We start from the raw sequence: 12,463 nt of genomic DNA, 5'->3' as shown, positions 1-12,463 counted from the left end.
TATACCGCTTCGTCTCTGTCAGCAAACATTTTCGCTCTTGTCTTTTTTTTGGTTTTTTTGTTTGTTTTATGTACAGCAGTGGGTAAAAGCAGAAAGAATTATGCAGGGAACTTGAGTTCACCAGTATACTACAGTACACCGTACCGTGCCGTGAAACGTGTGCCATGTACATCTTCACCAGCTCAGCTCTGAAACACAGTGGAAGGTCATGAGTGAGACAAGTAGCTGAAAATGAGTTTACGACCCTTGACGCACACATCCATCTATTACTGGCCTTCTTTGAAAAAAGAGACTTGCAGACTACAGTGAGATCTTCTATCCCGTAGAAACCATCGTTGCTGGCGTTCACGTAGAAACCATCGTTGCTGGCGTTCACGTAGAAACCATCGTTGCTGGCGTTCACGTAGAAACCATCGTTGCTGGCGTTCACGTAGAAACCATCGTTGCTGGCGTTCACGTAGAAACCATCGTTGCTGGCTTTCACGTAGAAACCACCGTTGCTGGCTTTCACGTAGAAACCATCGTTGCTGGCGTTCACGTAGAAACCATCGTTGCTGGCGTTCACGTAGAAACCATCGTTGCTGGCTTTCACGTAGAAACCATCGTTGCTGGCGTTCACGTAGAAACCATCGTTGCTGGCTTTCACGTAGAAACCACCGTTGCTGGCTTTCATGTAGAAACCATCGTTGCTGGCTTTCACGTAGAAACCATCGTTGCTGGCGTTCACGTAGAATAAGAGCATCCCTCCACTTGGTCACATACGAAGAAATGAACACCCTGACTGCTTGCTGTGGTAAAGTTGGAATATTTGATGAAATATTGTTTTTCAAATTAAGAAATAATTTCATCAACGAGTTCTAACTGTGAAGGGATGGTCTTGACCCATGTAAATGCTTGGTCAGATCTGAGATGGTGAGCCGGACAGTGTGTAGGAGAAGGAGTGTGCCTTTCATGGAGCATACAATCAGTCCTTCTCTGCACATAGAGCGGCAAGGCTGTTGATTTGTGCTATCTCTCCAGATGATAGGGTTCTCTTATCTCATGTTAATCCAGATGATAGGGTTCTCTTATCCCATGTTAATCCAGATGATAGAGTTCTCTTATCCCATGTTAATCCAGATGATAGGGTTCTCTTATCCCATGTTAATCCAGATGATAGGGTTCTCTTATCCCATGTTAATCCAGATGATAGGGTTCTCTTATCCCATGTTAATCCAGATGATAGGGTTCTCTTATCCCATGTTAATTCCTCAACAGATCTGTGTTGGCCTCAACGATCATTTACACTGGAAGTAAGATATCTTTAAGTCAGTTTTTCTCCTGTGCTCAGGCCGGCATAGCTATATCTATGCAATAAGTATTGCGGGGGAAGAGACACGGGTTGGCAAGGACACAAACAAACATAATTATGTCAAAGAAACTCAGTGGCGCTGACAATGACAGGCTACGATATACACACTTTTGTAATGGAGGAAGAAAGAAAAGAGTGAGAGGCAAAGACAGGCAACGTGAGTGAAATACTGTATCAGAGAGAGAGGGAGGGAGGGAGGGAGGGAGGGAGAGAGAGAGAGAGAGAGAGAGAGAGAGAGAGAGAGAGAGAGACAGACAGACAGACAGACAGACAGACAGACAGACAGAGAAAAGGAGGAAGGGAGAGATTGTGTCAGATAGAGGGTGAAGGGGGTTATCATGCGCAGGGGCGGATCTGGGTTTTGAAAGGGGGGGGGGGGGGGGGGGTGCAAAGTTCTTTTTTTATTTTTTTTTTTGTATCTTATCAGCGAAGGCGCGAAGCGCCGAACCGATGGCGCGAAGCGCCGAGCATGCTAGGGGGGTCCGGGGGCATGCCCCCCCCGGAATTGTTTTTTTAAAAGGAAGCAAAATTGTGCAATCTGGTGCAATCTGAGCGTGTAAAGTGCTATTTTCAGGTGATACATTTTTCTTCTTATTTTTTTTTTTTTTTTTTTTGTCCCGCTGGGGGGGGGGGGTGCAATTGCACCCATTGCACCCCCCCCCCAGATCCGCCCCTGATGCGAAGTGATGGGTGTACCTATGCTGTCACACAATTATGCATATTTGCGTCTTTGAACGTGAACGTACGTTCTCCTGCGTACTGCACAGAAAACACTATCTGACAGCACCGCGTGATTCGCCAAGCGTACTGTCGCAGAAAGGTACATTATTGTTTGTAACGGGGCTCCCGACTTCATCAACAGCGTGCAAACAAAAATGACAATGTCGAATTGAAAACTATCCTTCAATGTTTTACGTTCAAAGCTGCGCACATCATTTAGCCTTTTTGTTTAACATGTTTTGCAGATTGAGGAAATGACGCTTCAATAGTTAATTCCCAGATCCAGAGCTCTCTAAACGCGAAGTCTGTTCTTCGCCCAACTTACGAAACAAAAGGCATTTTATTCATTGTATCCGAATGGCTTCCAAAATCATAGATCATTGTACTTGACAGCACCACCACAACCCCCCCCCCCCCCCCCCACCCCCCCCACCCCCCCCCAAAGTACCCAAATTCAATCGCCTATGATCTCTCTGTGCAGTGTGGGCCTTTTTATGTGAATTACACTAATTTACGAAATTAGTTCTTCAAAAAAAGAACCACTCGTCATAAAAAGCAGCCAGGTGGCTGATTGTTTGGTATGTGACCAAGTGGAGGGATGGCCATACCCCATGTCAATGCCCGACCAGATCTGAGAGGGTGAGCCGGATCGTTTACATGTAGAGTGTTGGTATTTGTCCAAGTCCGGGGGTGCTCTTATCATTCACACGGGCTGTGCTTTTAAGTATGCGCAGGCTCACCCGTAATGAATGTTTTCAAATAGACTTGGAATAGAGATGGAATAGAGATGTACGTGGGTGGTGTGGGTGTGTGTGTGTGTGTGTGTGTAGAACGATTCCCCGAAAACTAACGCTCAGATCTCCATGAAGCTTTACACATAATTATATTTTTCCAGATGATATCCCCATCCGTTTTTATTTTTATTTTTATTTTTTATCATTCATGCGATAACTGTATTTGATGACGTAACATCCGGATGCAAAACATGAGGCAGCACAAGCTGTCGCATTTTTCAGGCAAGTTGATTGACATTTGGTCAATCACTCTTTGACTTAGTCCGGACTGTGGGATTGTATTTTAGTTCTTTTGTTCATAACAATTCGGTTTAAAAAATTAACTATTTGTAAACAGATTTAAAATAATTGCATTGTATTCTTTATCATTCCCTGAATCTACAAATATATAAATATGTTGTGTTGGATTAAATACAAGTTCGCCAATCAAGAAAATTCATTTTATGCAAGTTAGGTTCATGCTTGTGTCAAAAGACAATGTTGTCTTGTTTATGATTTACAACTACAAGCCTTGGTGAAAAAATGCAATACGCTTTGAGTCATTACGTAAAGCCCATAGATTGACTTAATAATCGAATTTGCTTTACCCGGTTTGTTGTTGTTTTTGTTTGTTTGTTTGTTTGTTTTATTGGTGTTTGTTTTTGTTCAGTTGTTGTTTGTTTGTGACGAGTTTTCATTCATAACCAGCTGGGGAACAAATAACACTGTTCCCCGTGTAACAAATTGAGGGTTTGAACTTTCAGGTGAAACGTCGATTGTCAAAGTAAAAGCCAATCAGGCCGATTGTAGGAAAAGTCCAAGGTTTTTAAATATGCCCAAAAACTTGAAAATCGAATGCCAAATGTTACAAACATCTCTGGAAAAATATTTTAAAAATTGAAAAAAAATTGTTGTTGTTGTAGTTGAAGATTTAGTGTTGCGGGGCTAACCAAGACAAGTCGCCTGGGGTCAAGTAGTGGTCACGTGGTTTTCGGTGCACTGTGACGTCGGTGCACTGTGACGTCACAAGTTATTGTGTTGATTCTACCACTAGTACCAGCTTGATTTTCACACAGAAAAGTCACCACTGTATGCCCGAAAAGAATGCCTCGGTGGAGAGCAGCCGCAAACTGCAACAACTCGTCAATGTCCCCAGGCATTTCATAGCACACTTTCCCTCATAAAACTCTGAGTCTCTTGTGGAAATGGAAGAGATGTGTGCAGCACAAGCGTGCAGATTTCAAAGTGTCGGGCACTTTCTGGACACAGATTTCGCCATTTTTCTGCAGCACAAAAGTTGGCGTTTCATCCCTGAAACAAATGTTTTGACCCCTGGCAGTGTCTTCCCTTCATAAAAGTCCGGAGAGGGCAGTATTACGACGAGCCATCGAAACTCCGAGGCGACATACGAACAGCGGATTATCTCACAAGAAGGAATGCGTTGAAGGTTAGAGTACATGCTTTTATTTTCATGCAAACGTAAACATTGTTTTGCTGCGCAGCGAATACGAATTGGTGCAGAACAGTGTGTCTGGGTCCAGCTGATATTCGCTGGAGTACAGATGCGCCACAGGCTAGATCTACAGAGTTACAACTTACAGAACGGTCTGAGCTGAGCTAAGAGTAAGAGTAAAAAGTAGTCAGGGTTGTGGACACGTAAGACAATGCGTGTGTCACGTTATCTATTCTATTCAGTCGCAAACTATCCCCTGATATCCATTCATGAAATTGGCAGCGTTTGCTGGAATCATGGTTTAATGCTATTTTTACCAGATCTAAACTTTTGGTGGATGTGCAACCGGTAAGGTAAACAGACACCTGCATGCTAGAGACAAGAAGATTACGAATTGTGCAGGGAATTAATCTTTCTGCATTGACTGAGAGACGCAAAACCAGTCTAATTGCTACAACATGGATACACATCCAGACGACTTCCAGAGGGTGTCTAAATGTTCAGTGTACTGTATAGATCAGAAGCATACTTTCGAATTGATTTATACTCACACTCATTTTCTCTCTTCTTTTACTTCCAGACCTTTCATCATCACTCACGGCCACTGGTCAGAACAGGTCACTAGACACTGACACCGTGACCATTCCAGATTTCCCGGTTCTCCGTGATCACAACGCAACTGTTGACCAGTCCTGTTCCTACCGTCCAGAATCACCACAGGAGAAAACCAACGTGCCATTCATCGTAAGATTTTTGTTTTGTTTTGAAAATTAGTGCCTTATTCTAGCTTTGCAAAAAAACGAGAAAGTGTCTTTGACAGATACCATCCAAATAATACATTATGAAAACAAGTACAAGTTCATTTCTACTTTGTTTGTTTATTTGTTGCTTAACGTCCAGCCGACTACGCAGAGCCATATCAGGACGAGGAAGGGGGGGATGAAGGGGGCCACTTGTCAAGCGATTCCTGTTTACAAATGCACTAACCCATTACTTGTGTCCCAGCAGGCTTTAGTAAAACTAAATTAATACCTACTGGAAGATTACCAGTTTCCAGTATGTTAAAATAGGCTTAACCTATCTACTGCTGGACTTACATCAGTTCATTTCTACTCATGTTAATCGTTTATGCTTTCTGTGCTGAGCGACATATGGATTGAATTTCTTTCGTAACTCACCTGCAAAACTATATCTGTCGAAGTAGTTTCAAATAAAGTTAGTATGCTTCCAAATAAAAAATATAAAAAAAGGGTATTTTCTGAAATTTTTAATTATAGACCAAAACAAAACATTCACGAGTATGTTGTTGACCTGATGGTCTTTATGGTAGACAGCAAGAGTTGCATGTTCAAGAAGTTTAAGCAGTACATTTGAAAGAGCAAGGTAATTTAAGGTGGTATAATTTTAATGGTAGGTTCCACTGTATAAAGGCGACATGGAGGGTATCTTTGACGGACTCATTCAACATTCATACCCATGCACATCACCTCAAACACATAAGCTTTGTTCTTGAGTCAAATTTATTGGCTTCATAAATATTGTGAATTTGTGTCCGTTTGCAGATTGGCTTATCTATGAATTTTTTCGAAAATATCTTGCGATCTACGTACGCATAATGTAACACGTGAAGAAGAACATAAAAAGTTCGTCAAAAGGAATCTAATTTGCATTTTAACCCATTTGCCTTCCTTATTGTTAATTTTTTCTTCATAAAGACTACTTGAAATGAACAAAATGTTTAACCATTTCAAGGCCTCTGAACACGTTTAAAACAAGAAGGGCAAAGCCCATACGACTCACATGCTTGACCTCAAATAACTAAACCTAGCAATGACATCATACACTAAGAACTGCTTTACACATTTTTCCTACCAAAATACATGTGACCTTGACCCAAGGTCAAGGTCATCCAAGGTCATGCAACACAAAGCTGTTAATTCAAGACATAGGAAGTACAATGGTGCTTATTGGCCCTTTCTACCATGAGATATGGTCACTTTTAGTGGTTCACTGCCTTATTTTGGTCACATTTCATAAGGGTCAAAGTGACCTTGACCTTGATCATATGTGACCAAATGTGTCTCATGATGAAAGCATAACATGTGCCCCACATAATTTTTAAGTTTGAAACAGTTATCTTCCATAGTTCAGGGTCAAGGTCACTTCAAAATATGTATACAATCCAACTTTGAAGAGCTCCTGTGACCTTGACCTTGAAGCAAGGTAAACCAGACTGGTATCAAAAGATGGGGCTTACTTTGCCCTATATATCATATATAGGTGAGGTATTGAATCTCAAAAACTTCAGAGAAAATGGGGAAAATGTGAAAAATAGCTGTTTTTTAGACAACATTTATGGCCCCTGCGACCTTGACCTTGAAGCAAGGTCAAGATGCTATGTATGTTTTTTGGGGCCTTGTCATCATACACCATCTTGCCAAATTTGGTACTGATAGACTGAATAGTATCCAAGAAATATCCAACGTTAAAGTTTTCCGGACGGCCGGCCGGCCGGCCGGACGGACGGACGGACGGACGGACGGACGGACGGACGGACGACTCGGGTGAGTACATAGACTCACTTTTGCTTCGCATGTGAGTCAAAAAATGCAGGTCTTTGCTCACTATATCAGATCTGCCAAGGCTCAGTTTACACAGGTAAAATCATCTTTCGACTTGAACACATACCAATAATCAACAGCCTCACTGCTTCTTGGAGCTGGATTTTGTGTGTGGAATGAATTACACATGTGGCGTTTTAGAATATAATTCATAGAAGATGTACATTCGTGCAGAAAGGCTTTAATTTAATAATTAGGTCTTCGTGATGTTCTCTTAAAATAACTAACATGTGTTCCCTTTACCGGGCCTCTGAACCAGTTTTGTGAATATGCAGGTTAAACTCGTGCTTTTTCTGTGTTATCAGTGTATTTCTCATCCAGGCATGGATGCGTCCTCTTAAATGGACAGCCCTTCCCGTGTAAACGATTGGGTTCAAAATCTCAAATCTTACCAGGCTTTTACATGGGATATGGCCATCCTTCCGTTTTGAAAAATACCAGAACTGAACACTCTGTATGGGTACTCTCTTTGGGAATGTAGAATTTTATGAATTAATTTCTTTAACGCCACACGTGTAAAACATTCCCCAAAAAAATCCCGGCAGCTCCAAAAACCAGTCAGGATGTTTATTCCTGGTATATGTTCAAGTCAAGAGATTTTTTTTCTGTAAAAGTCTTCGCAGATCTGTGTAGTGAGCAATCCTGTTTTGAAAAAGGACGTGCCTTTAAGCCTGTATAGACGGTTTGATTGTTGAGATACCTGGTGGCAATGACCGCACGGGTGGCAAGAGGTAGTAATGCACAGATGACAACAAACCGACCTGCATTTAAAAAAAAAGTTAGGAGGCCTTGATAGGGGGAAACATTTTGTTAATTTTCAGAATCTTAATGAAGAAATAATGAACGAGAAGAAAGTCTAGCCTTGAAGTAAATGCAAATTAAACTATGTATACTTTTGACAAACTTTTTCTGTTCTTATTCACATGTTAAAATGTGTGCATAGATCGTTAGTTACTTCCAAACAACCATGTTTCAGGCAACAGGCAAACGGACAATACTGGACACAGGCTATGCTGACCGGCTCATGGACTGACTACCTGATGCAGGAGTAGACCAACAGTGGAAAAAGTCTGGAACAAAATGTTGCAGAATGTGAACCATGTACCGGACCACGTGACAACCCAGTATCATCTTCAAACCATGCAGGAATCTGTTCAACACAGTCACACGATTTGTAAAAGTATATTTCAGCCTTCTGTAGCTCAGGGAGTTTGAACCCCACTCTTCATCCGTTTGGGAAAGTATTTCTGATTGTTTTGACTGCACAGGTTGGTAATCAGTGGTACTCTGATGCTTCTGCCGAGAAACCCCACTCGCTAGCGCACCAGCTGCCTGTTAATATGGGTAAGCGACGTGCCTGTATTTCCTGCAAAGCAAGACAGAATAAAACAGCAGCTTAGTTTGAGCTTTTAAGACATTCGCACAAGAGAAAACGTGTACGTGTTTGTTTGGAGAGGATGGATAGAATCATAAGACACGCTGTGTCTATGTGACGTAGAGCAGGTTTTCAAATTCATGCTGAAGCACTGTGTGATCGCTATTTTTGGGGCATATATCTTACCTTGATTTCAGATAGACTGGGAACCGAAATGAGGATGTTTACATGAATAAACTATGCTGATATGTATGTGTTTAGAAATAAAGAATAGTTTTAATGATATATGATGGTGTTTTTTTTTAACCCAATGTGATATTTTTGAGTCACTTGAGAAAAAGTGACTCTATGTAATCGGTCAGTGTTAGTCTGTCCGGCCGGCCGTCCGTAGACACCACCTTAACGTTGGACTTTTCTCGAAAACTATCAAAGCGATCGGGCTCATATTTTGTTTAGTCGTGACCTCCAATGACCTCTACACTTTAACGATGGTTTCGTTGACCTTTGACCTTTTTCAAGGTCACAGGTCAGCGTCAAAGGAAAAATTAGACATTTTATATCTTTGACAAAGTTCATCGGATGTGATTGAAACTTTGTAGGATTATTCTTTACATTAAAGTATTTACATCTGTAGCCTTTTACGAACGTTATCAGAAAAACAAGGGAGATAACTAGCCTTTTCTGTTCGGCAACACACAACTTAACGTTGGGCTTTTCTCGGAAACTATAAAAGTGACCGGGCTCAAATTTTATGTGAACGTGACTCATTGTGTTGTGAATAGCAATTTCTTCCTGTCCATCTGATGCCTCATATAATATTCAGAACTGCGAAAGTGACTCGATCGAGCGTTTGCTCTTCTTGTTGTATTTGAAAACAAATTGTACACTCTGTTGTCAATTTTACTTTCAGATAAATAAATCTATCATAATGGAAATCATCTGTTTGTGTTGTGTTACTTACCCATTTTGATCAATGTTGAGTCGTCCATATTCCTGTGTGTACGCATAGTATGCAGTTTGAAGGTAGTAGATGTCCGAGCAAACATAGGAGGATGTGCTGTTAGGCTGTCTATCTCCTCATCCAGGTTTTCCAGATATTTGAATTTCGTTCCCTCTTGGAGTTTCTGCACTGACACCTGATAAGCAAAATACACGTATCACTCTGTGATCATGGCAACATGTATCATCTGTATGCCCCGTTCAAAAATTACCTTAAGATTCCAAGGTATACACAGAAATTGCACTGGATCACAAAAACAACACGAACAGTAGTACATGTAATGTATATATTCAGTTTAAAAATTCATGCAATGAGAGTCAATAACCCGATTTAACCCCAGGTAGATTCAGGGTCCCACTGACTGAATCTCATATGGTTGCTTTTCGGCACACACCACACATTTTTAATGGGACTGTGAGGTTTTGTTAATACAGTAAAATAATATAGTAGCAACGTACTGTCTGTTTGTGACGTTTGAGAATACCGATCTATGCACTAACGCATTGTCTTTCTGTAGTGGGACTGTCCGACATTGCGTACTCCTAAAAATCAATGATCAAAAAGTTTGAACTGCTGTGATCGTGTTTCAGCATATGTCTGACAGTGCTTATTTGCTTCCAAAACGGCTTGCGATATCACTAGCCATCAGCGTTTCGCCACTGCTCAGAAAATCTTATGATTTCAGATCTAGTTTGAGATCGGAAATCACGTGTGCTCGTTTAAAAAACTAAATTCATTTATTACTTCCCTTTGACCGTTTCGCAAGAAAAATGTCAGGATCACTATTAGTATTAGCACATGAAAGCAGCCCACCGCCATTTAAAAAAAGTTTCACTGTTTAGTGGTGTCAATGTCATGTAGTGTCTTACTGTCGCAAATAAAAATACCAGGATAATTGCAGTTTTGTCCGCAAGAAACAGACTTTGCGCAATGTTAACTTGCTGTCTACATGTTTTGTTGTGTGACTGAAAAATTACTCAGAATTCCAAGAGAAAATAAGGATAGTCGCGTGTGAACATCACTGTGGAAACATTTATTCTAAACTGGGCAGTTCAAGGACGAAATCCTTGATTAAAGATAGGAAAATAAACAACACCAGATGCCTGAAATAATAGCATAAATCAATGATCTTTACATGCTTACAGATCTGTGGAAGCACATCAACTGATCTGTGAAAAACACACCTGACTTCGATCTAGCATGCAAGAGGTAGATCTAGCGACTACGGACTAGTAGTGTGTCAACATCACAACAAAGAGAATCACATACCATTTCGTATTGCCGCTTATGCTGGCTCTGTTTCAAGCAGTTCCTTGTGGCCTCGCCAGCATTTTGACGACGAAGAGGCTCAAACGGGCACGCTAAAACCTCAGGCTGGCTGAAAACCGGTCCGTATTCCACTTGTCTTCCTCACTGCTTGAGCCGGCCATGTTTGTTGTTCAAGGCTCGTGACGTAGCACACGTATGTGCACAAGGTCATGAGCCAAGACTGCGCGCGCGATGGAACGATTCAGAACAACCAAAAAACGAGTCAAAGTATACTTTTTGGATTTCTGTGTTCATTTTTACACACGCATTTGTGGTTGATGAATTAAGAGGGTCAACATATCAAAAGTGACCCTAAACCTTGGACTTTTCCTTTAATGTGTGGAACCATCTCGACTTTGGATTCGTGTTTTCGAGGACAACGATTGTAAGCATTCACTTTCAAAGAACCAATCAATGTTGATAATTACCGCGGCGACTCATGATCAATTTGCAACTTATCTCTGTAATCACAAAATGCACAACGAAAAGTCATAAGGCACTTAAAAGAAAAGGAATAGGCCAAAAACTCATGGAACTCGCAATTTAAGATGGCAGCTCTCTACATTTTTGGACTGGAAGAAAAGCGACCAAGAAGTTACCTTTGACGTCACAGACAAGTATGACGTGTTATCTCGAACTACTGTGACGCGCTTTGAGGCCCGGAATGGCGTTCTAAAAATTACGTTCAGAATAGGGATCGTGTCTGTACTTGAATCCAAAATAGTGACAAAAACGATGTTTGGTGACTTGTTGTCAGACCAACATTGTTTTGTCGGTCCGAGGGGAGCATATCGTCTTCTCAAAGTGTTTCATCTCACTGTATCGACCGAGACCGGAGCTGGTCTGTCAACAACCCATCAAACATCTATATAATATAGGGGAAGGGCCCCTAATATGGACCACTTTTTGTTTATTGCTGATAACTAGCTTGTTTTCTTGCGAAGAAGTTTCATTTTGTGGTTGGTAGTCCTTCTCTCTTAGTTTAACCGTTAGGCCTAATTAGAGTGAAATAGCTTTGATAGACCTTCAGCAAAAATTAAATACAGAAAAAATTACAAATGGTCCATATTAGGAGCCAGGGCTCGTATTCTTGAAAAAGCTGCAAAATTGTGTCCTTTAAAGTCAAACTGTCGTTTAACTACCGCCCGGTATTTATTTTTACTGCCCAGTAATTATTTATTTCCCCCCGGTATTAATGTGTGTCTGGCGGAAGGTCGGCAGCTACCAGAATTGGTTATTTTTAGAATTGGAGATTCCTCATGCTTGCTCCTCTCTACAAACAATATTTCAACAAGATTTATTCTTGAAAAAGCTGCAACTCATATACTGGCCTGTAAAACTCAATAAGTCCGCCAACTGCTAAGTGTTATTTATGAAACACCGGTAAGTCCTTACCGGGTTGTCTCCGAGCTGTAAAGTTAGAGGACCCCTCCCCCTCCTGTAAAGTCGCTACCTGTCAGTAACTTCACCAACACTGTCCATTAAAACCGTCAAGTTCGAATAAATCTTGTTCAAATATTGTTCGTAGATTTATGTCCCTCATGGACACACATTGGTGTCATTTAAGCACCGATGCATTGCGGTCAAATACGAGCTTCTGCTCGCGAAAGATTTCAACCGATGCTCGATCATAACGGCGTGTTGCAAAAGCGTGCTTGCGTCTTGTTTAATGCATTACAGTGGCGAGAATTTGGTGTCTGATTCCGTAGCCGAACGGTTATCGAATTCGCCTGATGCGCGATTGAGTCGAGTTCGAATCGCCATCAGGCCTTACTTTTTTATTTTATTTACTCTTTGTCATTAATTTTGTTTGTTTTTGTTTATTTTCTTCGTGTGCAAAAGAGTACGTTGTAATATCAAAA

At 41.1% G+C, this 12,463-nt stretch overlaps 2 long non-coding RNA genes across 2 annotated transcripts; one reads left to right on the top strand and one right to left on the bottom strand.

Annotated features, from left to right (window-relative positions):
* The first annotated feature begins 3,678 nt into the window (after window positions 1-3,678).
* On the top strand, window positions 3,679-8,035 carry LOC138970857 (uncharacterized). Its single transcript, XR_011457086.1, has 3 exons — window positions 3,679-4,291; window positions 4,878-5,041; window positions 7,895-8,035. It is a non-coding gene; the product is annotated as an uncharacterized lncRNA (long non-coding RNA).
* Window positions 5,800-10,934, bottom strand: LOC138970858 (uncharacterized). The gene is made up of 3 exons (XR_011457087.1): window positions 10,563-10,934; window positions 9,255-9,429; window positions 5,800-8,284 (listed from the first exon to the last, which is right to left on the bottom strand). It is a non-coding gene; the product is annotated as an uncharacterized lncRNA (long non-coding RNA).
* Between the last annotated feature and the right edge of the window lie 1,529 nt (window positions 10,935-12,463).

This window comes from Littorina saxatilis, linkage group LG7 (genome assembly GCF_037325665.1).
Source record: "Littorina saxatilis isolate snail1 linkage group LG7, US_GU_Lsax_2.0, whole genome shotgun sequence".
NCBI lineage: Eukaryota > Metazoa > Mollusca > Gastropoda > Littorinimorpha > Littorinidae > Littorina > Littorina saxatilis.
This window is presented reverse-complemented; position numbering and strand designations above follow the sequence as displayed.